At 36.0% G+C, this 27343-nt stretch overlaps 1 long non-coding RNA gene across 2 annotated transcripts in view; it reads right to left on the bottom strand.

The window, feature by feature from the left end:
• Window positions 1–27343, bottom strand: part of LOC141516372 (uncharacterized) — a 155246-nt gene that overhangs the window by 16492 nt on the left and 111411 nt on the right. For both annotated transcript variants that reach the window (XR_012476674.1, XR_012476673.1), the window contains exons 3-4: window positions 23997–24061; window positions 16243–16361 (exon numbers count right to left, since the gene is read on the bottom strand). This is a non-coding gene — a long non-coding RNA (uncharacterized LOC141516372). The remainder of the gene's footprint in view (window positions 1–16242; window positions 16362–23996; window positions 24062–27343) is intronic.

Raw genomic sequence — 27343 nt, 5'->3', positions numbered from 1 at the left:
ACTTTGTGTACGCAGAGATCTTAGTAAAGCTTTCCTGTGCCATGTCTGGCTAATTATATTTTCATTATAACCTTATTTACATATGGTTAGTAAATTTTGAACTACAATTAAAGTAGAAGAATTTAATTTGGTTATGTGGGACTTCAATTCTATAAAGACAGAATCAATTAAAAACTCAACATTTACCATTGTGTTCAATGGACCTATAGATTGATTCTTTCCAAAAAGAAGAAACAATAGCAAAAACATACTAATCAAATTTAGTGATTTTATTTAAGCAGGAGTTATCAGATCACTAGATCTTTAACCCAATACTTTTTTTTCCAACATAAACATTCGCCACCTGTTTTTACTTCTAGTTTTTGGGTGATGAGCTGGGAAATACTTGTCTTTAGCTTAGAGAAGCAAGTAGGAAAATGCAACTCTTAACCTCTCTAAATTTTTCCAATTAACATAAAAAAGTTGTACTATTCCCATCAGAAAATGTGTTTAGAGATGTAGAAAAGAGAGCTCAGAGACTCATTTCAGTAATGTAATTGGAAGTGATTTACTCTGGGGGTTCTTGGTTGTTTTATTACTAACATTTGCATACTGCAACATGATTTGAATACAGGTAGTTCCAAGAGGTGTCAGAATTATGTTTCTTTATTTCTCCTTGCCTCTCCAACTGATTTCTATCTTTCATGAACTCTGGGTTCAAAATTATATGACTCATTTGTCACAAAGAAAGAAAAAATATTAAGGATTAAAAAGTATGAAGATTTATATGTACTGATGCAAAACAAAGTAGAACCAGAAGTTATTAGTTAAAACAATATAAATAAAGACATTGTTACAAAGCATCAATTCTCAGATCAAAGAAAATGCACAATTAGAACATACAGACTTCCTTTCTATTAGCAAAAAACAAAAAGCAAACAAACAAAAAAAAACCACCTGGACATTTGCTTGAACTTGAATTAGTTGAAATAACAACAACTTTAAAAACTACCTTTCATTTTTGTGGAACATTATTAAAGAACAGTTCCTCAGTGAAAGTGGCTGATGTGTCAAAATAAAAAATATCAAGAATTTTTAAACAAGTTAATTAGGGGAAAATCATCTGGTATCAGAGCACACAAATAATGAAAACTAAGTGAATTTGAAAATAGAAGTTTTCCCTTTGATCCATGGTAGTCAAAGAGGGTTCCCAGGTTTTTTTAACCACCAGAAAACTCTAGAAATTGTTTCTGATATTCTATGGTAGACAACTTTATTTGCTAGAACTCTTCCAGCAAATAAATAGTTTGCTATTAGATTTACTTTTAGACTTACAGTAGAATTTGAATACAACTTTTATTTGTAGAAGTATGAAGCAAATATCTACTTCATGGAACCTTTCCAAATGATGATACTTATTATGAGCAGACTATTGCCCTTGCACAGAGGTATAGGTTATTTATTAATTTAACAAGTTCTAGGTGCTGGGAGGGTGCTGAAATAAAAATTAATGCAACTTCAAAATGTTTACATTCCATTAGGGAAAAGCAAGATGTACATAAAGAAAAAAATTAAAAATAAGACACAAATTAATGTAGAAGATTACTAGCAATTATGGGGATCTGAATAGGTTTTCTACAGGGGAGACATGATCTGATTTTTGAAGAAAGTTAATTATTTCATGGAGTGACTTGGAAGAATGGGGGGAAATCTGGGAGATGTGATGTATTGAGAGAACACCAAGTGGGCCATTTTGGATAGAAAACAAAAGAGAGGACAGGAACTTGAAATTATTGCAGCAATTAGATTGGGGGGAAGAAAAAAAGCTTAGATTCTAATCCTGTCTCTTGTAGTTTCTAAGGAGCCATGTAAAACTGGAAGAGTCAAATCAAGCTTACAACCATTTATTAAACACTTGATACATGTTAAATATTCTGCAAAGCACTGAGAATACAAATGCACATTAAGGAGAAAATCTCTGGCATTATAACACCCACAATAAAAACAATGTAAATTTCTTTTTTGTTTTGTTTTGCTTTTGCAAGGCAATGGAGTTAAGTGACTTGCCCAGGGTCACCCATCTAGGTAATTATTAAGTGTCTGAGATCTGATTTGAACTCAGGTACTCCTGATTTCAGGGCCAGTGCTTTATCCACTGAGCCACCTAGTTACCCCTGAACTACCTAACTGCCCCATAAATTTCAAAATCAAAGTTTTTACTATACTCCAAAGGTAAGAGAAAAATTTATTCCTGCCTTAGACTATTTTACATTTTAATGGAACGACACATATAAAGGAACTGAAAAATCAAGGAAGAGATTTCCTGAGAGGAACAGATTCATCTAACATATCACTTGCTCATAATATGTCTTTTTTTCTAATGATGATACAGTATATCATTTGATAATAAAATAATTTTGCTCTCTGGAGACTATTCTTCTTTGAATGTTGTCTCTCCCCAAAGCATTGGTTGTTCCACTGACTTGAGTCACTTTATTCTCTATGCCTCACTTTCCACATCTGTAAATAAGAGCAATAGAAGAACTAAACTCAAAAGATCTTAGAATCATAAGATTCTAAGAACAGATTTCCAGAGACAGAACCAAGAGGACAGGGTAGAGAAAGTGTTCAGCTGAACGCATTCAATATTCCCTTTCATATAACTTTCAAATAATAGCTAAAATTGAAAATTGGAGTGCAGAGCTAGCAAAAGGTCAGAATGCGACCTTTTCTATCTAACAACAACATAGGGGGTCAGAGACATCTATGACATTGGAGGAGGAGGTGGTTGTTGCAGTGGTGACAGAGACAGCAACAGTTTTATGAATTCTCAAGACAGAAGGTGTAAGAGAAGCTGGCAATTAGTCATAAAGAGATTATTGGGACTTTTATGCTAATCTAGGACCTAAGCAAGTTATTTTGCAACTAGAGAATTTGGACCCTGAGGAGCAAATATCAGGCAATTCCATTTTCTATTCTTGCTTCTGGGACATAGCACAAGAAAAGGTGGGGGAGCAATTTGGTTAAGGCAGAGTAGAAGCCTTGAGAAGCAGTATTACTTCTTGATCCAAAGCACTGGAGAAATCTTAATTGCTCACAGACAGAGCAATATTATTATTGCAATATAATAAAAATGTTTCTACCTAAATTAATTTTCTTAGTTCCATACCAATCAAATCACCAAAGATTTATTTTATAGAGCTAGAAAAGATAATAACAAAATTCATATGGAAGAAAAGAGTCAATAATATCTAGGAAGTCTATGAAAAAAATGAAAGAAGGCAGCCTAATAAGTCCAGATTTAAAACTTTATTACAAAGTGGTAATCATCAAAACAATTTGGTACAAAGAAATAGTGATGAATCTGTGAAATAGATTAGGTACACAAAGACAGCAGTTAATGATCATAGGAGCCTGTTGTTTGATATCTCCCAAGATCTAAGCTTTTGAATTAAGAAGTTGACATTTGAAAAAAACATTTCTGAAAAAAACATTTCTAGGAAAACTGGAAAGCAGTTTGGAAGAAATTAGGTACAGATCAATATCTCGCACCATGTCCCAAGATAGGGCCAAAATAGGTGATTCATAAAGACATAAATGGTGATACAATAATTTGGGGAGTATAGAAACATGTGCCTGTCAGATCTATGGGTAAAGCAAGTCTTTTGGACCAAATAAGAGAAAGAGATGACTATGGGGCATAAAAATAAATAATTTTTATGACATTAAATTTGAAATTTTGACCAAACAAAGCTAATGCAGCCAAAATCAGAAGGAAATGGGGAAAGTAGATGGAAAAAAATCACAGAAAGTTTCTTTGATAAAGATTTTATTTTTCACATATATGAACCAAATTTATGTAAACAAAAAATAAGAATAATTCCACAGTTAATAAATGGTAAAAGGATATCAACAGGCAGTTTCAAAGAAAGAAATCAAAGCTACAGATAATCACGTTTAAAAAATGCTCCAAATCGTAACTAATTAAAGAAATGCTAAAAAATAATCTCTCAGATATGACTCAAACCTATCACATTGGCAAATGTGAGACAATAGGAAAATGACAAATGCTTGAGGATATAGAAAAATTGGTACACTAATTGATGGAGTTATGAACTTCAACCATTTTGGAGAACAAGGGCTATAAATCAACCTGTGTAAACCCTTTGACCTAGTGATACCACAGCTAGATGGGTTTCTCAAAGCAATTAAAGAAAATGGGAAAATGACCTCTTTGAACAGAAATATCTATAGCAGGGTTTTTTTTTGGTAGTTATAAAGATTGGGAAATCAAAGGGATTTCTATCAATTGGAGAAGGGCTGAACAAATTTTGACATCTGATTGTGATGAAACACCATTATGCTATAAGAAATAATGAGCAGGATGGTTTCAGAAATATCTGGGAAGACTTATTGGAACTCATGCAAACTAATGTGAGCAGAACTAGAAGTATATTGGAATACCAAAGCATGATGAATTGTGAAAGATTTAACTTCTTTGATCAAGATGATGAACCAAGACTATTCCAAAAGACCTATGATGAAAAATGTTATCCAGCTTAAGAGAGAGAACTGGTGAACTCTATGTAAATTGAAACATATTTGTTTTTTTTTAATATCTCTATACATTTTATGTTTTATTGAATTTTTTCTTTTGCAATATGAGTAATATCAAAATAGATTTTGTGTATATTTATATGTATTATCAATATTAAATCATGTGCCTTTACAAGGAGTGGAAAGGATTGAGAAAGAACTTAGAATTCAAAAAAAATTTTTTTTACATGCACTTGGGAAATATTTAATTAAAAAAATTCTAAAAAATAAGCTCTAAAGTTGAAACTTATTTGAGATAGATTCTAGCCTTATCTTTTTACTCTTCATTTTGCTGGTTATAAAAGTATAACCCAAAGAACTTAAATGATTTACTGGAGGTCATGACATTATATGTGGTTGAACTGGGATTTAGGCCCAGTTTTCTGTAGCCTGGACTGAGCCAATCTATTCCAAAAACTTTGTTCTCTCTGAAAATTTTACCAACAAACACATTACATTTTTTTAGGATTTTTGCAAGGCAAATGGGGTTAAGTGGCTTGCCCAAGGCCATACAGCTAGGTAATTATTAAGTGTCTGAGGCTGGATTTGAACTCAGGTACTCCTGAATCCAGGGCCAATGCTCTATCCACCTAGCCACCCCCATATTACATTTTTTAACAGACTGATTAATTACATTTTTACTGCTCTTCCATGACAGAAGCCAAAACCTATAAATAATTTGCATGATCTACCCTCCAAATTTTTCTTTCCTATAAGGACTTTTGTAAACTTGGGATACTAATTATAATATTTCTCCTTCATTTTCTAAGAAGTCCATGACATCAAGGAGATGATGCCATGACAAGCACAAAAAATGGATTTGAATGAAGGGTGACTGGGCTAAGTCAACAGCCTCACTTTCTCCTCCAGAGCAATCTAGGTCCAGTGGCCAGATATGAATCAGGATGATTTGAGATGACCCTGGAAGTGAGGCAATTAGAGTTAAATGATTTGCTCAGGGTCACCCAGCTAGTAAGTGGCAAGTGTCTGAGGCCAAATTCAAACTCCCATCCTCCTGAATCCAAGGTTAGTGCTCTATCCAATTGCACTACCATAGCTACCCTATTGAGATATTGTTTGTTGACTGAATTAATTCCTAGGTTAACTATAAAAGGTGAATTACTGCTTAGTAACCAATTATTTCCTTGGATTTTGAGTTGGGTAAAAAGGTTCAAGAGACAATTTCAGGGTAATTTAATTATTTTGATTATTAACATCAGAATTTTAATAAATGGAAGGTTATTTGGCTGTCCCTCTCATACCAAAGACAATCACTGTTATGGGCTCAGGGCTTGTATGTTCTTTTGGAAGAGGAGATTCAAAAGGATGGCAATGGACTGATTAATTAACAATTAATGAGAGAATATTACAATGAGGGACTGGACCTGAACTTTGATTATGTGGTCTTCTTCTATATTTCTCTTCTCCCCTTCCCCCTTAGCTTTTGGAAATGTATTCAAAGAATTTATGTGCCACCTAAGCCCAAGCAAAATACAATGGCTGCCCTACTTGGGTGGGGTTCTAGATAGAGGAGGTTAGCTCAACCTTCAGACAATTAGTACTTTAGAAAAAAGGGAGGAGTTCTGGCTTTTTCCAAATCATTGGTTACTAATAATCATTTCTTTCAATTTGCATTAATTAATTTTATTTTCTTTAATTTTATTTATTTAAGACATTGAGGTTAAGAGTGGCTTGCCCAAGGTCTCACAGCTAGGCAATTATTAAGTGTCTGAGGCCACATTTGAACTCAGGTCCTCCTGATTCCAAGGACGGTACTTTATCCACTGTACCACCTAACTGCCCCCAATTTGCATTAATTAATTTTAAATGTAAATGTTTTTCAAAATTTCTCTTCCTTAACTTTATTTCCAAATTTCCTCTTTACTTTACTTTACTCAGTGGTATTTTTAGAAAAATAACGTTGAAATCCAAACATTGAATTCACTATTTAGTGAAATTATTTCTTTACAGCTTTACTCTTGGTCAGGCTTATCTCATCTGAAGTAGAAATTTCCCTGTTTGAATCATAAGGATTATAATCATCATGTAATTATCATCTTGAAGTAGGATGGCAGACTAATCCCTTCAAACAATGCTTTTCACTTGACTTGAGGGTAAAGTCCAGCATTGTATTTTTAAAAAAAATCACAAAATCATAGATCTGGAGCTAAGAGGACCCAAGAGGTCATTTAATCCAATTCTACCATTTCACAAATGGAGAAACTGAGGCCAAAGGATGGTGGGGTACTGGACTGTGACCTGATTTGATTGAGACATCAGGTGACCTAGACTTGCCTAAGTAGTGATATGGCCAGGTCAGACCATATAAATCTTCCAAACTTTAACTTTCTCATCTGTTAAAAAAGTAAGCCAGACTACTTTAGAACTGTAACTAGGGCAAGGCAAGTTCTTTGTCCCAGGCTGCTGAACTTAAAGGGTAGCAGTAGCATTTGATTTCCTTTGCCAGCAAAAAAAAAACAAAACAGAATTTAACATGCCCCCCTCTTAGTTGTATATTCAACATCCAGTCTCCTGTCTCACCCACCTTAAAAAGCTCAGTATATGCCATTTATTCCAAATGTAGCTTGTGCCCCCAAACTCAAAAAATTATAACCTTAGTGATAACTTTGCACCAGATGATCTTAAGCTCTAAAAGAGGGGATCATCATTTTTTTGCTTTATTGACTTTTGCAGTCTAGTTAAACCCTTGACCCCCTTTCTCAGAATAATGTTTGTAATACCTTAAAATAAAATGCATACTATTATGAAAGAAACTAGATTTAAATGTAGTTGTCTTCCTTCTTTCCTTCATTCCCTCCTTCCTTTTTCTCTTCCCTTTCCCCTCCACTTCTCATTTTTTCTCCCCTTTCCTTCCTTCCTCCCCCTCCCTCTCTCCCTCCCCTCTCTCCCTCCCTCCCTCCCTTCCTTCCTTCCTTCCTTCCTTCCTTCCTTCCTTCCTTCCTTCCTTCCTTCCTTCCTTTCTTCCTTCCTTTAACTCCCGGGCTTTTTTTATGTCCTAACTTAAATCCCCTCTTTTACGCAAATACAAGCTATGCAAGATAAACAGAGAGTTTAGGGAATTTGTTTTTATAATTGTTCAGTCGCGTCTAACTCTTTGTGACCTATTTGGGGTAATTCATCTTCCTCCAGGTCATTTTTTTGAATGAGGAGCTGAGAAATAATATTAATTGACTTCCTCATGGTCACACAGCTAGTAAGTGTCTGAAAATGAGACCCAACATCCCAGACCCAACATTCTATTCTACTCTGCCACTGATTGAAAACTAAGATCAAGAAAACTTACGTAATGGGAGTTTTCTACCCTTAAATCAGGTAGAAAAAGAAATGATTGAACAGCAATAACTTCTTTCCTAAACCCTGCTCTCTGTTAATTTCTTCTTATTTATCTTGTTTATAGCTTTTATTGGATATATTTGCTTGCTTGTTGTCTCTCCTATTTGATGTAAGGTCTTGGGGGCAAGGACTTTTTAACTCATTCAGCAAAGTACATAATAGGAGTTTAATAAATATTAATTGATTGATTAATTACAAAAAAAGATCTTTTCTGTCTAGAACATAATGAAAAGTCTAATAGAATGTAGCGTATGAGGAATAAGGTAAAAATTCTGAATCATAGAGGCAGAAAGGACCCCAAGAGTTCATTTGATCTATCCCCCTGCTGCTAGATAATCTTAATCCTGAAGGATTACTGTCTATCTGGCCCAGGATTTTGTAACCCTTCTTAGCTGTAGTAGTTAGTTTTAATGATTTTCATTTCTTCAGACACATATGGGTTTCTAAACTCAGAGGCATTGCTAATTAGGAAAAAAGATGAGAATTCTTTACAAAAAAAAGGAGCCTCTCTCTTTTCCTCACTGCTGACCTAGAATTAGGACTGTTTAAAACATATTGGCTGTTCAGAGCAAAATATGTTCTCCTTGTGTTCTTCCCTCCACTCCCCCTAGATTCACCAGGGGAGATTAGTGTTAAAAACCTAGCATATTTTCTAATTCAAATGACAAAATAGACACCTGGAGGAAAGAGAAAATGTTCATAACCCACTGCTCCTGCAGAATGAATGGGAGCGAATAGGAGAAAAAGAGTTGTTGAGAGGCAAAGAAAGAGATTAATATATACTGCTGTAGCTGCTGAAAAGTTTTCTTCAGAAAGGGCTACTTGGTGGATAACTGTATAATGTGATATAATATGATCTTGCCCTGACCCTGAAGGAAAAAAAATGCGTAGCATAGCAAAATGAAGAGAGAGAAAAAAGAGAAAGAAAAGGGATAGAATCACTGTAGAGTAGTTGTAAAAAACCAAACAATTCTCTTTCCCTTCCCCCTTTCTTTCCTTTCATGTGCACACAGAAATAAAATATGTTTATACGTCTGTGTTGGCAAACAAAAGGTGATGTAATCAATTATTTAAAAAAAAAATATATATATATGTATATATGTATGCATGCATACATGTACATTCAGATCCAATCACTTTGTGGCTGACTGCCAATTGCAGTAATGCCAAAATATTTTCTCGTAGACTGGTTGGTAAAAAGAAAAGGAGAAACAAGTAAATTGAACTAGGAAAAAAGAACTAGGGCAGTTCCTCTTTCTATGTAACTTAATGATTTGACGGGCGTGCTTTCTTTCTTTGTTCTTATTCTTTTCTCCTGAAAATATATGGAGTCAGCTCAATTTTGTTATCCTTATTTCTTAAGATTGTAGAATACATTCATAGAATTTTCCTTAACTCCTGGAGATGACAATAAAAATGAATACATTGGAGTGAGCTTACTGTTTGTTGCCATAGGATCTACTTGAACAATATCTTCAGAGGTGAAAGCAGGAATTCTTGTGTTTGAAGTAAATTCATTTGATGGTGTAGGGTGCAACAGAGGGCATACTAGGAGTTGTGGTTGTATCAATACACAGGGCAGCCTGACGCCTATGCTTACACAGAAGAGAGATATCTTGGTGATTAGTTCCTTAAGGTAGAAACCTTTGGGCTACATTGTTTCCTAGGTAAGAGGACAACAAGGCAAAAGACAAAAGGATGTCATTTACCATGAGAAGAAAGAATATATTCCCATATTAAGGTGGAGCCCTGAGACAATACATCTTCTGCCCCATCCTGGTTATAGTTCAAAACATGTTCATTTTTAAATACAGATGATAACAAAAGTAAAAGGCTGTGTGCAAAGGGATAAAATTAGAACTAAGTCCTGACTGAAACACATTTTTGCTACTTTACCAAGAACAAGTTAACATAACCTCTTTTTGTGAAGATAAATTTCTAATACTCTAATACTGAGGGATTGTCCATACACATTCATGAAAGAAATTTCCATAGCGGCTATACCAATAAAATCACAGATCTTAATAACAGTAACAAAATCACAAGGGTCTTTGCTTCTCATATACTTGTATATCCTTATGAGATATCCTAAGGTATCATTTGGGACTGCCGAGATTTTTTTTGCCTGTCTCATACATCTAATTAATCTCCAACTATGGTCTTTAATTCTATATTAATATGCCTAAAACTAATTCTGAATTTCCTTGTTGGTTATAAGTCACAGATCTGTATTTTCATTCTTAAGCTCCTAGTAATTGTGTCAATGTTGGATAAAGTTAGACTGACTCTGTCTCTCCTCTTGTCAGAATACTTGAAAAATTATCCATATCTCAGTTCTCACTCCTTTTGTTCTTTGTGATCAGAAAAGTACATGGATTAATTTTATCTATCAAGAGAAGAGATCTATGGTTTGGCTAAATGAAAATCCCAGATGCCTCTTACTCTCTGACAGTGAAAATAATAGAATAAAGTGAAATAAACTTGCCAATGAAAAGACCCAAAGTGCCTCCTGTCTAAGAACTAATACAATTTGCCATTCTGCCAGCATATCCAATGTCAAGAGTCCTTTTCAGAGATAGGAGTGACACTACTGATTTAATTAATACACTGCTCACTATTACAGCTGTGGCTTATTATAACCCAGAGAAATAGGCAAGAGATGACAATACAGATAGGCTTCTATCGCTTGTTGAAATGTACACTATAGTCATGGTGATGAATAAAGGACATGGATGGGATGTGGCTGCTGCAAAGATACTCCACAATGTCTAGAGATGTACAAAGGTAGAATTCTGCTGCATGAGCTAACATGCCAACTTTGTCAAGCTAAGAAATACTCAAGAAGTACCATAGCATTTATGAGGAAAAAATTCAATTTTGTTTTCACACAATTACTTGGGAGCAGGGACTGTTATTTTTTTAACTTGTTTTTTTTTCTTCGTACCCCAACTCATAGCACCTAGTAGGTATTTAATAAATGCTAGTTGACTGCCTGAATTACAGAACATTATCATAGAAAGATAAATCTTAGAGTTGTAGAGATCATTGGGAAGGCAACCATACTCTATAGACTTCAGAAAAGAGATGAATCATAACCTAACCCTATCCCATAGCTGAAAATGTATCTTCTTTACTACAAGTAAAAGACTGAACTCAGCAAGCCTCTGAAGACCTTCATAAAGAGGAATCCATTCCTATACAAATTGTTCATTTCATTGTGAAATGATTTTTGTTATAACATCTTGGTAGAACTTTCTTTTAAAAGTTAATTTAGGGGCAGCTAGGTAGCGCAGCGGATAAAGCACGGCCCTGGAGTCAGGAGTACCTGGGTTCAAATCCAGTCTCAGACAATAATTACCTAGCTGTTTGGCCTTGGGCAAGCTACTTAACCCCATTTGCCTTGCAAAAAAAAAAAACCCTAAAAAAAAGTTAATTGATACCACCTTGGGCATCTAGGTAGTGCAATAGATAGAGCACCAGCCCTGGAGTCAAGAGGACCTGAGTTCAAATGCAGACTAAAACACTTAAAACTTACTAGCTGTGTGACCTTGGATAAATCACTTGACCTTGGACAAATCACTTAACTTTGCCTTATATCCAGGTCATCTCTAATTATCCTGATTTATATCTGGACACTGAATCTAGATCACTCTGGAGGAGAAAATGAGACTGGTGACTTAGCACAGCACCCCCTTACTCAAATCCAGTTCAAATGCTTGTCATGACATCACCTCCCTAATATCATGGTCTTCTTCTTCAAGAATGTAGGACAAATGACAATAACAACTGATAGCAACTGACTGAAATTGGGGAATACCATGGTAAGTAAACATAAAATATCCATAACATTTCAGAGTTATACCTAGTGCCCTAAGGGGAGATGTAGAATTATTCTCTCTGGAAACTTAACTTTCAATTTGGGAGAAAGAACCCAGAGAATATAGTATATTTCCATAAAGTCTAAATTTGCTTCTTTGTAACTGCCATATAGTGTTCCTTGATCTATCTTCTAGGACTAATTGGAATTAGGCTAATTTCTCCTCCATGTGATATACTAAAAAAAAAAAAAACAAAAAACTATGAAGTTATCTCCCCAACTTAAGTATTCTCTCACCAGGAAAGGAATTGCTAATTCTTTCAGCTATATTTTATTTTATTTTATGGGTATCTTATCTTGTTGCCTAGACCTGAAAACAATGACTTAACCTACTCACCTGTACCTATCTTAACTGGTGGTTGCTTCAGTCACTCCATACACATTCTTTACTTCACTCCCCAATCATTTTCTTCCACAACAGTCTTGTCACTGCATGGGTACACTCCATCCCAAGACATGCTTTCCAGTTCTGGGTTCATAATCAAATCAAACCTTTGATTGTTCCTAGAAAAGGCATATCAAGAACTTCTGGAATGGAGACCAGATGGTGACCTGAAGCTAACATGCAGCCAGAGCTTTTCCCTACCAAAGATAAATGACATTCAAGCTACAGATCCCACTAAGAAAAAGAGAAGATGCAAAGAAGTTTTCGATGGTTGACACAGAAGATCTTCAGTGAAGGTCTGACTCTTTGGGGGGAAATGGAAGTAAAGCTTCAGAGGCTTCAGAGAAGGAAAGCCAGTGGGAGGCTTTTAACCACATTTCAGTACAGGTCCTGACAGCTTGACAACAGTAGGGGTTCTGGCAGCTAGATAGCAAGACAGCAAGAAAAGTCCCAATCACAATCAAAGCCTGAAACCTGGGAACACTGGGGCAAAAGACAGGATTGGGATAGGAACAAAGCACTGCTAAGTCAGAACCTGGATATAAAGGAGAAAACAAACCTCTGCAAAGTCAAGGCCTGGACTGCACAGGCAACTTCTTAATCATTGAAAAGTCCGGGATCAGACCCCAGCACCAGCATAAAAGGCTTGGAGCTATACTCCCTATACTCTAGGAACAGAGCTAAAACAACAAAGATGAGCTAAAAGGGGGCTGCTAGGTGGTACAATGGATAGAGCACTTGTCCTGGAGTCAGGAGTACCAGAGTTCAAATCCAGCCTCAGACACTTAATAATTACCTAGCTGTGTGGCCTTGGGAAAGCCACTTAACCCCAATGCCTTGAAAAAACTAAAAAAAAATGAGCAAAAAAGCTAAAACAGTGCTCACAATAGAAAACTACTTTATGGGCACAAATGAAAATTATGCCAAGTCAGAAGAAGAAATCAGTGAAAAATCACTCACAGGGGAATTCTCAAAAGAGTACATGAATTGGATTGAAATCCAAAATCTCATCAAAAATCTTAAAACAAATTTAAATACCAAAGAAGAGAGGAAGAAAAAAATAGAAAAAAGAATTGAGAGTCATGCAGGAAAATTATGAAAAATTGATCAGAGAATTTAGTATCAATTGTACAAAAGGTAATTAAAGAAAATAAAATCCTAAAAAATTACAGTTGAACAAATAGAAACCCATAAATATACAAGAATATAAGATTCCATCAAAAAAAATAAAAAGGTTGAAAAAACTGAATAAAATGTAAAGTACAATTTTGGAAACACAAATGACCTGGAAAATAGATCCAGGAGAAATAATCTACAAATTACTGAACTACTAAAAAAGCCTAGATCAAAAAAAAGAAACTGGAAAAACATCATGCAGGAAATTATTAGGGAAAACTGTCCAAATCTACCAGAACAAGAAGACAATATAACCATTGAAAGAATACAAAAAACTCCTCCAGAAAGAGACCCCAAGATAAAAACTCCAAGGACTGTTATAGCCAAATTCCAGAACTCTCAAATAAAGGAGAGAATAGCACCAGCAGGAAAAAGAAAACAATTTAAATACAAAGGAAGCACAATCAGACTCACACTGGATCTATCAGCCTCAATACTGAAGGATCAGAACTAGAATACCATATATGGGAGGGAAAAGGATCTGGGATTACAGTCCAGAATTTACTACACTGCAAAATTCAGCATATACTGTCAGGGGAAAGATGGATGTTCAATGAAAAAAAGGACTTCCAGAGTTTCTTGACACAGAGACCAATACTGAACAGAGAATTCAGTCTCCAAATGCTCAAGAGTTGCACAAAAAGACAAATGAAAAGGGGAAAGAAAAAATAAAATAAAATAAAAATAATGTTGGTCAAGACCATCTAATTGTATACAAACCTAAAAAGGAAGATCTAACCCTTCGAATTCTTAAGAACTTGACTTCTTTTAGGATAAGTAAAGGGTTGAATACAATTGAAGAGGTTGGACTTAAAGGATATGGTTATATTTGGCACTTGTCTGTCCATTGAAGAGTCCCAAGATGACATCACTATGTTTGAGACAGAAAACCCTGATGAAAAGCAGGGGTATTAACAGCAAACTTCAGTGTCTCATTATCTTTTGACCTACATTAGTTCTGTTGAGCTGACAAAGCTTAGCATTTTGTCTGATGAGAACATCATAAGCTGGGCCGTCCTGAGCTTGTTACCCATAACTTATAATCATTTGTAAAGTTCTCAGGTAAGACCTACAGAGTCTATCAGTATTTAGAACCCTTTAAGATTCTTGCAGTTAATTAAATCTGGGTTTGACTCAATCTTGGTTTCATTTAACAAGGGTTAAGTACCCTGGGTGGGAAGTGTGGAGTAAAATGTGTGAGAAAATTGACTTGGGGGAAGGGGTACAAATAGTTCAAGAAATGATTTGTCTTTGGGTGATATCTTAAAGATTGAGGAGGACTGTGTGTCCTTGAAGGGTACTTGAAAAGGGGATAAGGTAAAAAATGATTATAATTTGATGAAATTTGAGAAAATGTTGCTTATCAAACAATCAAGCAATCAATGATTGCACTTTGATAATAATTTGAGCTTATCAAGCAAACTAATAATAAAACTGGGATTGATGATACCTGATTAATAGTACTTAAGTGATAAATACCACCAGGTGAAGATACACCAAAAAATTATAATTTTAGAGGGAAGGAAGAAAGAATGTGAACACTGAGTAAAATCTATTCAATAGATTTGGCCCAGAGAGGAAATAAAATACATTCCCACTTAGGTTTAAGAATCTATCCTAATCTACAGGGAAGGAGAAATGTAAAGATAACGGAAGGGAAGGCAAAGGTATAAGTGAAAATAAACTTAAAGTTAAATTTTAAAAGAAAAGTTAAAGGGGAAAGGGAGTAAAATTTTGTTGAGAAGGAATAGAAGGACAGGAAAGAGAAAAATGTAAATGGAGAAAGATAGCATGGAGGGAAATACAGAATTAGTCATTTTAATTGTAAATATGGGTGGAATGAACTTACCCATAAAATAGCAGAATGGATTAAAAACCCAAATCTTACAATATGTTGTTTGCAAGAAACACTTTTGAAACAGAGAGATACAGACAGAGGAAAGGTAAAATGAGGGAACAAAATATATTATGTCTCAGCTGAAGTAAAAAAAAATCAGGTGTAAAAATCCTGATCTCAGATAAAGCAAAAGCAAAAGCAAAACTCAATTTCATTTAAAGGGATAAGGAAGGAAACTATATCTTCTTAAAAGACACCATAAGTAATGAAGTGATAACATTACTAAACATGTATGCACCTAGTGGCATAGCATCTGCATTATGTACTTTTTTCTGGATTCTTGAAGTATTTTCTTCTTTGATTTGTAATCTTTGGATTTTGGCTATAATATTTCCAGGAGTTCTCAGTTTGAGGTTTCTTTAAATAGGTGATTGGTTTTCTCTTTTACTTTTTGTTTACTGGCTCTAAAAGAACAGTTCAGTTTTCATTTATGATTTTTCATTCTTTAAACGTGTAGCATCATAATGTTAAGAGTCCTGTGATTCTGAAATTTTCTCTTTCAACCTGTTTTCTCAATTTTTTTTGATATGAAGTACCTTATATTTTGTTTTCCTTTTAAAAAAGATCATTTGCTTTTGTTCTTATTTTTCTTGGTATAATCTGATTTTTGATGAATTTATTGGTAAGGTTTTCCAACTTAATTTCTTAGCAAGAGATTCTCATTATGGTATTTTTTCCCATCAGACCTCTTTTTTTTTCATTTTTTTTCTTTTTTCTCCATTTCTTCTAGATACTATTATATTTGTTATAGTCACATTTCTGCCCACCCCACAAGGTTCCACTTGTTCTTGTTTGGAAATATTTTCTTCTTCTAGGTTAACCACTGGGTAAATCTTGAACCACATAATATCTTCATTATTTTTAGTGTCTTCTGTTTACACATATAGCCAGCTTCAGTTTCCGTTTGAGGACATTAATCCAATTTTAGGTTCTCGAATTTTTGAATGGGGTGATTATGCCCTGATTTTTTTCCCTTACCTCAATTCTATGACTTCCATCTCCTACATGTATCTGTTTTGGCAGGTTTCAGACTCTTGGATTGTCTAAGGTTAGAGTTGCAGTTCTGAGTCTTCCTTGGAGAGTCCCCCTTCAAAGTGCTGTAAGAGGAAAAGACAGAGAAGGAGGAGGGAGAGAAAGGGGGGGGGAAGGGGGAGGGAGAGACAGAGAGAAGTCCATGAAAAAGGGAACTAATTATCTCCCAAACTAGTATGACTTCAGTTAGAACAAATTATGGTATACATAATTCCTTGACTTTGTAGTAAGTTTGGTTGAAAAGGGAACTGTTTTTCAGGGTATTCTTTGAACCTTTCAAAGCATCTCATGCTATTCTTATGTACAAATAGAATGATATGGGTCATGGGATAGTATACTTTTGTAGATCTGAAATTGGTTGAATGATCAGACTAAAAGACTAATGTGAATTATTCAAAGCAATTTAGAGGGAGACCTCTAGAAGGATGCCACAAGAATCTATCCTTGATTTTCCTGTGCTATTCAACATTTTTGTGCTAAAAGAATCGATGGCATACTTGTAAAAATCACACTGATCAAGCATCATTATTATCATCGTCACTACTAACATTTTTATACTGTTATAAGACTTGCAAATCACTTTAAAAGAATTATCTTACTTGACTCACATAGCTCTGCAGTTGGGTTAATTGTCAGTGTGGCCTTTCAACTAAGACCTTCAACAATACCGCCCCTGGTTCGAAGGGCAGCCAGTCAGAGTGAAGGAACTTCAGCCTCCTGAAGGCAGCCCCAGGGTTCCTGGGTGCCTTGGCTCTCATCAGCAGGGGCAGTTTCCTGATCTACATCCCAGGAAGCAACAGGCACAACCTGGAAGATTAGTGTGTGTGTGGGGGAGGGAAGGAAGCACTGCCAGAACTAGCACATGAAACCCAGCCCTCAGGGCACTCAGCAAGCAGCATGGCCAAGGCAGCCCAGATCCAGGAAAGGGAAGCAGGCTGAGCTGGTAAGCGACTGAGCCTTGAGTCCTCAGCCTACCAAAGGTAGGAGAGTGGAGAGAGAGTTCTGAGGTCTGTCCTCTGTACCTGGAAAAGGACTCTGGAGCTCTGATCAGTCTAGGATACTAAAAGAGCAGCAGCCCCCCCCCCCCACCTCAGCCCCATGGCAGAGGGGTACACTTGTGATCATTCACAGACCAGGAGGGAAGACAGAGCTTCACACATAGAGATCCTTGCAGGGCAGTTGGGGTGGGGATGGGGTGTCCCAGTAATACTCAAAAGCTCAGGAAGCAAGCACCGCAAGACCAGGCACAGGCTGGGCAAATGAGCAAACACAGAAAAAAGAGGAACATCATTGAGAAATACATTGTCTATGATCCCAAGAAAGATCAAAATACTCAATCTGAAGATGAGGAAGTGAAAGCTTCTGCATCTAAAGACTGCAAGAAAAATGGAAATTGAGTTTCAGGCTGTAACAGAGCTCAACAAACATTTTGAAAATCAAGAGGGAGATAGAAGAAAAATTGGGAAGAGAGATGCAGGAAAAACATGAAAAAGAAGTCAGCAGCTTAGTCAAGGAGATCCAAAAAATGCTGAAGAAAATAACATGTTAAAAACTAGCATAGGTCAAATGGATAAAACAGTTCAAAAAGTTATTGAGAAGAATGCTTTAAAAAGCAGAATTGGCAAGATGGAAAAAGAGATAAGAAAGCTCTCTGAGGGAAACAAATCCTTCAGAAGTAGAATGGAACTAAAGGAAGATACTGAATTTAAAGAGAATTCAAGACACAATACTTAAAAACCAAAAGAATAAAAATTAGAAGAAAATATGAAACATCTCATTAAAAAAACTGATCTGGAAAACAGATTCAGGAAATATAATTGAAAAATTATTGGGATACCTGAAAATCATGATCAGGAAAAGAGCCTTGACCTCATTTTTAAAGAATTCCTACAGGAAAATTGCCCAGATATCCTAGAAGCAGAGGGCAAAATAAAAATTGAGTGAATCCACTGATCTCCCCCAGAAAGAGATCCCAAAAACCAACCCCCCAGGAATATTATAACCCAGTTCCAGAACTCCCATGTCAAAGAGAAAATATTACAAGCAACCAGGAGTACACAATTCAAATATCATGGAGCTTCAGTCAGGATCACACAGCAACTACATTAATGGCTTTTAGGGCTTGTAATGTAATATTCCAGAAGCAAAAATACTCAGAATGCAACCGAGAATCAACCACTCATCAAAACTGAACATCCTGTTCCAGGGAAAAAGATGGACTTTCAATAACCCAGGGGAATTTCAAATGTTCCTGTTAAAATGGCCAGAGCTGAATGGAAAGTTTGATCTTCAAATTTAGGATGCAGGTGAAGCATAGAGAGTGGAGAAGGGTAAAATATGAAGGACTTAATGATGATGGACTATGTGTATTCCTGCATAGAAAATGATACTGATAATACTCATAAGAAACTTCTCATTTAATACAGCAGGTAGAAGGAGTTTTTCTAAATGAATCACAGGAGAGAGCTAAATTTGAAAATATAATGTGGTGTAAACATGGAGTCAAGGGCTAAAAGGGAAATGTAATGGGAGAAAGAAAAAGGAGAGGTGGAATAGGCTAAGATATTTCATATAATAAGATTTTTTATTACAATGGTCTATTGTAATGATATGGAAGGGGGGAAGATGAGGGGGAATGAGGGAACCTTTGCTCTCATCAGAGGTGGCTAGGGGAGGAAACAGCATATATACTCAATGGGGTATAGACATCTAGAGTAAGAAGAAAAGGGGATAGGGGGAAGGGGGTGTGTGAGTGATGGAGGAGAGGGTGGACCATGGGGGAGAGTGGTCAGATATAACACATTTTCTTTTTTACTTCTTGCAAGGGGCTGGGATTGGATGGCCTGTCTGGGACCACAGGGCCAGGTGGTTGCTGGGCCTTAGGAGTGGTATATGGGCTTGGGGCCTCTTGGCCCCAGGGCCGGTGATCAGTCTGCTACACCACTCAGCTACCCTACAACACATTTAAGAAGAGGGACAGAGTGAAAGGAGAGAGAAAATATAGTGTATGGTAGTGAGGAAGTACGAATGGAAGGAGTTGAGTTCAGCAATGGCAACAGTGGAAAAATATGGAAGTAGCTTTTGTGATGGACTTATCTTAAAGAATGTGATCCACCCATGACAGAACTGGTGGTGTTGGAACACAGACTGAAGCATATTTATTACTACTAATATTATTATTGTTGTTGTTATTGTTATTATTTTTATTACTATTATTACTTTGGGGGGGGGGGGTTATGGGGCAGATAGGGTTGGGTGGCTTGCCCAGGGCCACACAGTTGGGTGATTGTTGCGTGTCTGAGGCTAGATTTGAACCCGGCTGCTCCTGACTCCAGGGCCGATGCTCTGTCCACTGTGACACCTGGCCGCCTCTATCATCATCATCATCATCATCATCATCATCATTATTATATTTTTTTTTCAGGGCAATGGGATTGGGTGGCTTGCTCAGGGTTGCACAGCTGGGTGATTCTTGGGTGTCTCGGGCTGGATTTGGGCTTAGGTGCTTTTGACTCCATGGCCGGTGTTCTGTCCACTCTGCCACTTAGCTGCCCCTATTATTATTTTTTATTTTAATTTTAATTTTTTCCTCTTTACTTTATTGCTTATGAGGGTCTATATTTTTGGGAGGAGGGGGGTCATATGTTTACTCTTAAATAATAATATTTTAGTAATGGATAAAAAACATCATTTCTACAAAAATAAAACAAATATAAAAGAAAAAGAAACAATACCACCCCTGTCTCCACCCAGAACCCAATGATTTTGATTTCCCAGAAGCTGTTCAGTGGGTCATGGGAATATGTTGCCAGATCACTAGTTTGCATCATTTATATTCAGCACTGATTAGTATCTGATAGTCTTTGAACCTGCAACTTTCATTCTTGATTAATGAAAATATTCTTAGCAAATGCTTTCACTCTTGTCCATCTTGCATTGTCCAAGAATTTCACAATACAATTGCCCCTTTTAATTATGGGCCCATGTCCAAAACCCAACAAAATAGAACCAAGGTTCTACTCTATTTCTGACTGGGGTTTCCAGGTGATTTGGATCTGCTTTGAACTCTCTAATTTTTTCAAAGTACATCCTTTGGCCCTGCAGGCTATTCAACTGATCAATTTCTTTAATACAAAAAATGAAATCCATACTTGACAGTATCACAAATGAAAAGATATTCATTTTTATCCAATTAAATGTTGTCATATTGCTATGCAGTTTGAGTATTGCCTACTACTACTTCATTCTTCATTCTCCAAATGGATTCTTATGTGGATATGTATAGATCTACATGTATCACCATAGTTCTGTGAAAACCTGATCCCCCATTTCCCATATTCTTTTTTCCAAATATTCTATTCCCAAAATTCAAATTCTTTACTTTTGATCCATTTTCTTCCCTCATTAAAGCTGAAGATATCTATGTGTGTAGATGAATATATATATATATATATATATATATATATATATATATATATATATATATATATATATATATCACAATACATAAACCTGGATGTGTCCTGCATGTATTACTCTAGATACATGTATACATGCATATATATATATATGTATATACAAGTAGATAGATAGATAGATAGATAGATACACACATTTCTGTGTATATGGCTACATATGTAGCTTCTGAGATTAATAACCCAACAGGATATTATGTTCCAAAATATAATGTTAATGTGCTGTGAAACAAAGAATATGAAAATATATTCCCATCCAGATCTATTTCCATGACTCCACAAAGCTTCCCTCTCAGAATTCACTCCAGAAAGGACTAAGAATAGAGTATATTAATGAGGAAGAATAGAGGGCAAAAGAAACATTTTAATGTACATAGTTCCCCTCCTCCTTGTATCCATTCCCTAAAGAATGCAAGAAAATAAAGTCTTTTAGATTCATTTTTGGAATTTTCAGTATCTATGGTATGTTACCCTGTGACCCACAGCAGGTAGTAGAGAGATGGAAGGATTAGAACATAAAAGTGAAAGCTAATAATTTCCCATTCTAGGCATCTTTGAGTGTATATGGGCTAGGAGAAGAAGGATTAAACTTATAGTCCTTAACCTCAGAGGGCAGAGCTAAGACCAAACAACAGTAAATCAGTCAGCAAACATTTGTTAAACATTTACTATGTGATTTGAGCTGGTCTAAGTGCCTTTGAGTGGACAAGAAAGACAAATGACAGTTCCTGCTCTCTAAAAACTCACAGAAATGGGGGCAAAAACATACAAGCAGTAGTGCAAAAACAAGACATGTAAGATAAATTAGAGATAATTGATAGAAGAAGATACTTTAAGGGAGTTTAGAAACATTAACATTAAGGGAGTTTAGAAAAGAAAATCTTTTTGTAGAAGTATGATATGTGATACTTATAGGAAGATGGGGGAGATAAATGGAAATGAAGAGGGAGAGATTTTAAGGCTTAGAATGACAATCAGTAAGAATGCCTAGGGTCAAGAGATGACATTTTGTATGGAAAGAATAACAAGAAGGTCAGTGTCATTGAATCAGAGAGTACATTGTAGGGAATAATATGTAAGAAGGAAAGTAGGAGATAGGGCAAGGTTTTGAAAGTCTTTGAATGACAAAAGATTTTATAACTATTATGTACATAATAGAAAATTACTGGAATTTAATGAAATGGTAGATCACATCCATTCATCATACACAAAAATGTATATATATATATATATATATATCATCAAAAATTCAATTTAGAAAAATTAATTTGACAACTGAATAGATGATTGGATGGAGTAGGGAGAAATATGAAGCAGGGAGACCAATTAACAGGCTATAGCAATAGTCTAGATGATGATAACCAGCACCAAAGAGGTGACAATGTCACAGGAGAGAAGGAAATATATGTGAGAAATTTTATAAAAATAAAAATAACAGGATTTGACAACAGATTGTATAGAATGAGAGTGAGAGAGTAAGGAATCAAGGATAACACCTAGATCTGTGAGTCTGGAGACCAGGAGAATATTAGAGGTCAGGATAGCAATAGAAAAGTTTGAGATGGAGGATCCTTGGGGAAAGGAGATAATGAATTCAGTTTGAGAAGCATTGAGTTTAAGATGCTTATAGAACAAGAAATGTGAGATGTATAATAGACATTTGGAGATACAAGTGTGGATTTTAGGAGAGATGGTAGGGCTAAATTAGGGATTTGAGAATCATCAGCATGGAAATGATAATCAAAACAATGGGAACTGACAAGATCACAAGTGAAATAGATTAGATGGAGAAGAGGAGAAAACCCAAGACAGAGCCCTGGGGAGCACTTACCTAAATGAATGACTTGGATAAAAATCCAGCCAGAGAGTAAGTTGGAGTCTGACATATCAGGAGAACCAAGATAAAATATTTACATAGAAATCTAAAGAGAAAAGAGTTTGAGGGAAAATAGGAATTTTGACAATATTAAAGGTTTCAGAGGAGGCAAGAAGGATAAGGGCTGAACAAAGTCTATGAAACTGGTCAATTAAGAGAAAATTGGTAATTGGAAAAAATGTTTGGTGTCATTAAAAACTAGATAAAACAAATAAGAAAAAAGAGATCATTGGTAACTTTGAGAAGGAGGATATTATAGGAAGTAGGATCTCAAAACTGCATACAAAAATAAAATATCAACTTAAAAAAATTGTATTCAAAAGAACTTACTAATTGTTTTCCTGAACCTCATTGAATGGCATTGTCAGAAGTAGAAACCAAGGTTCTTCATTCTCAAGTTAGTGCTCCTTCTACATGGCCCAAGATCTTAAAAAATGGGAACATTTTCTGGAGCAGGGTTTACATATACCAGGGCAACAAAGTAGAATCTAGTAGAATATCAGGTCTGGAATCAGGAAGACCTGAGATCAGATTTGATCCCAGCTACATGCTAGCTCTGCGATCCTGGGCAAGTCACTCAACCCTGTTTGCCTCAGTTTTGTTATATGTAAAATGACCTAGAGAAGGAAATGACAAGCCACTCTAGAACTTTTGCCATGAAAATCTCAAATGAGTTAATGCAGTCATGATTGAAATGACTGAACAGCAACAATTACTTGTACTAATTGTCATTAAATGTATAGCCCAATGACCTTTTGCTAATTTTTCCCATTGTAACAATAATTGTTAATACTCCCCCCCCCCCCTTATAACTTGTAACTCTTTGGTGACTCATCTGAAGACTGAAGTATTATTGAAAATTGGAGACTCTTTCAGGGATGGAGGCTGGACATGTAATTTCACTCTTACAGGGAACTCTAGAATGAGGAAATATTTTCTACCAATGTAAGTTTATGCCTTTTTTTTCTACAAATAAGTCTTTTGAGCTTGACTACTGATTTAGGGTTAATCGGTAAGCAAGTGTCAAAGACATTAGTTTGGAATAAGTGTTTCCCCCCCTCTCAGAATTAATACATTTCAGTTTCAAAAGTTCTAATATTTCTGCTGAACTCTTTTTTAGTGAGCAAAACAAACAAAAATAATCAGCTGTTCACATGAAGGAAAATTATTCTAATTTTGTCCTTATAGGAAAAGAAACCTGATCCACTCAAACTCATTTCAGCAAGTGTCTTATCTATTCACTGATAATTACTTCGAATTTTCTGAATAGTCACTGCAGTCAAGCAACTTGCTTGTCATAGACAGCATAGGGCAATGGACCTATTGTTAGGAGATTTAGATTCTATTACCTGCTCTGATGCATCTGGTGGGGCCTCAGGCATACAGTGGAACCTCTGAGTCTCATTTTTCCCATCTACAAATAAATACAAATAATAAATAGCCATATAAATGAATGTGTAAATGGACAAATAAATTCTCAAATAAATGAATTAATAAATAGCTAACCAGAAAGATGATGGACAGAAAAAAAGAGAGATTTTACAACAGATAGAGATTTTCTAAAAGGGATAATACTGTTTTTGCCATCTAGCTCACAGGATTTTTATAAGATGAATTCCTTGGGAACATTAAAGTGTTCTAGAATCGTGATTCATCATTTAACTTATTTGGAGACTAAGTGGAAGACTTCTTTGAATGAACAGATTACTATTCAAACTTCTTTATGGCCTGGTAGTGTTATGTAGCTGGCCTAATGGAAGATGATGTTTATCCTTTGTTCTTGAGAAGATAAAGACATCAGAGAGGTGATGCCACTGGCAAGCACATTAATTAGATTTGACTGAAGCAGAGCTGTACTAAGTCACCAGCCTTACTTTCTCCTCTGGAGTCATCTGGGTTCAGTGGCCAGATATGAATCAGGACAACTGAAGATATCCCTGGATGCAAGGCAGTCAGGGCTAAGTGACTTGTTCAAGGTCACATAGTAAGTGTTAAATGTTTGAGGTTGAATTTGAACTCAGATACTCCTGGCTCCAAGGCCAGTGCCCTATACTTCTTAGTGCTCTTAGAATCAGGAAATCATAGACCTGAATTCTTTGACAATGACTAGGATGATAATGGGAAAATGTCTGAACTCAGTCTCAGTCCCCTCATTCTTTGAAGACATTCCTTTGTAAGACTATTGTAAGGTTTAAATGAGATATCATATGTAAATGATGTAAATGAGGTAAAATGATGTGAAAATGACTATCATATGATGTAAGAGGTGTCTATTTAAAAACAATAGCTAGACTTCCAGCCAAGATGGCAGAGAGAAGCCAGGCACTGTTTTAAGTCCTCCTGGCTTTCCCTCAGAAGTAACATGAACCAAGCCTCTTAATAGAATTTGAATCCACAGAACCCAGAGAAGAACCTAGAAGAATAATATCTAAAAGCAAAGTCTGTCCCAGGGGAGCAGGGGCAAACTGGCGACAGGGAGCATAGAGCCAATGCAAGGGCAGGGAAGTGAGACCTGGGGACTAACCTGAGAACAGCAGCTAAAGACTTTGCTGTGTGTGTGTGTGTGTGTGTGTATGTGTGTGTGTGTGGCAGCAAGGAGAGCTCCAACACCAAAACATTTACTGTGTGGATCAGGAGAACTCCAACTTGGTGGGTAGACACCAATCCGGTCAGTTTGACTGGTCTGGAAGACCAAGGCCCCATGTATTCAGTGGGGTCCCAGATTTTTCATTTGAGTCCCCCTCTTCCCCATTCCTGTGGGGAAAAGTGACTCTTCCCAGAAGAAACATAATAAAAGGCCCCCCACTCCCCCAGACTAATGGTATAGGCCCCAGATCTTGCCTAATGCAGATTGAGGATTAAGTAGGTTAAGTATATAGCCCGATGACCCAGCTCACATTGTTGGAAGATAAATCAGATCTTGCTGTTCCCCCCAACTCCCCCAGATCTAGGGAGTAGGCCTCTAATAAAGGTCATAGATTCTCCAGAGTGTCTAGAATCCCCTACTCACTGACCCACTTAATGTTACTAACCCTAGTGAGGGAAGCCTCTAGGGATCTCAAAACCAAAGGTCTGTGAACCAGCCCCTCCCCTATCACAAGATCCTAGAAAAAATGAAGAAAAGTCAGTACAAAGTCACTTCCACTGAATGTTACCATAAAATCAAGGATCCTAATTCAAAAAGAACTAGAGCTTCAGTAGAGAATATGAATTGTTCTTCAATCCAGAAAGACATCTTAGAAGACATCAGGAAGGAGTTTAAAAATAAATTGGAAAAGTTGGGAAAAGAAATGGAAGAGAAAGTTAACACTTTGAAAGAGAAAATTATCCTCTTGCAACAAGAAAATGAAAATATAATTGGTCAAGTGCTAAAAGAAAATAATTCTCTAAAAATCACAATTGGGCAAATGGAAAACTCCTTCAAAAATAAAACTGACCAATTGGAAAAGGAGTTGTAAAAGGTAAATGAAGAAAATTCTTCTTTTAAAAAGAGATTGGAATCTGTGGAAAATAATGACTGTATGAGACAAAAAGAATTTGTTAAACAAAACCCCCCAAAAAACCAAAAAGAAGAAAATACAAAATGCCTCATCAGCAAAACAACTGACCTGGATAAGAGATCCAGGAGAGACAATTAAAGAATCATTGGGCTTCTTGAAAACATAGAGGGGAAAATAACCTAGATTGATACTTCATGATATAATAAAGTAAAATTGCTGTGCTATCATGGAACGAGAGGGTAAAATAGTTATGAAAAGAATACAGATATCCCCTCCTAAAAAGGATCCCAAAATGAAAACACCAAAGAATATTGTGGCCAAACTCCCGAACTATCAGATAAAAGAAAAAATCTTGCAAGCAGCCAGAAAGAAACAAGTTAAATACCAAGGGGTCACAGTAAGGGTTACACAGGAACTGGCTGTGTCAACATTAAGAGACTGAAGGATCTGGAATATGATATTCTGAAGAGCAAGGGAGCTTGGAATGCAGCCACAAATTTTCTGTATGGCAAAATTAAACCTCTTCTAGGGGAAAAAAATGAACTTTTACCAAAATTGGAGACTTCTAACTTTTGCTGAAGAAAAGATCAGAACTAAACAGAAACTTTGGACTTCAAATAGAAGACTCAAAAGACACATGAAAAAAAAGTAAAAAAGGGGAAAGGAAAAAACAAACTTTTATCCAATAAGATGAAACTGTCTATATCCCCACCTGGGAAAAAAGATTCTCATAACTCTTGAGAATTTTAACTCTCTTAGAGAGAATATATTTAGTCATAAGTAATTCTGTTAGAATGATTTAGAAATAATATCTCCTTAAATAGGGGGAACAGTAAAGAGATGTGAGTTTCGGAGGAGATTGAATAGGGTAAATTATATCACAAGAAGAGGTGTAAAGGACCTATTGCAATAGAGGGGAAGAAGGGAGGAAGTGAGAACTGCCTGAATCTTATTCTCATCAGATTTAAAAGGATTAACACACACATGTGAACTCAGTTAAGTGTTGAAACTTATCTTATATTTCAAGTATTAAGAGGGAAAATGGGGAGGGCAGAAGAAAAGAACTGACAGAAGGAAGGGAAGGAAGAAGTGGTGAAGGGAAATGGGAAAGAAAGGGGAAGGGAGTTGGATAAAAGGGGAGGGGATTTGGGAAGGAAGTGATATTCAGAAGCAAAACACTGGAAAATAGGGATAAG

This window comes from Macrotis lagotis, chromosome 3 (genome assembly GCF_037893015.1).
Source record: "Macrotis lagotis isolate mMagLag1 chromosome 3, bilby.v1.9.chrom.fasta, whole genome shotgun sequence".
NCBI classification, from domain to species: domain Eukaryota; kingdom Metazoa; phylum Chordata; class Mammalia; order Peramelemorphia; family Peramelidae; genus Macrotis; species Macrotis lagotis.
The sequence above is the reverse complement of the archived record's forward strand: the minus strand, read 5'-3'. Positions and strand labels throughout refer to the sequence as shown.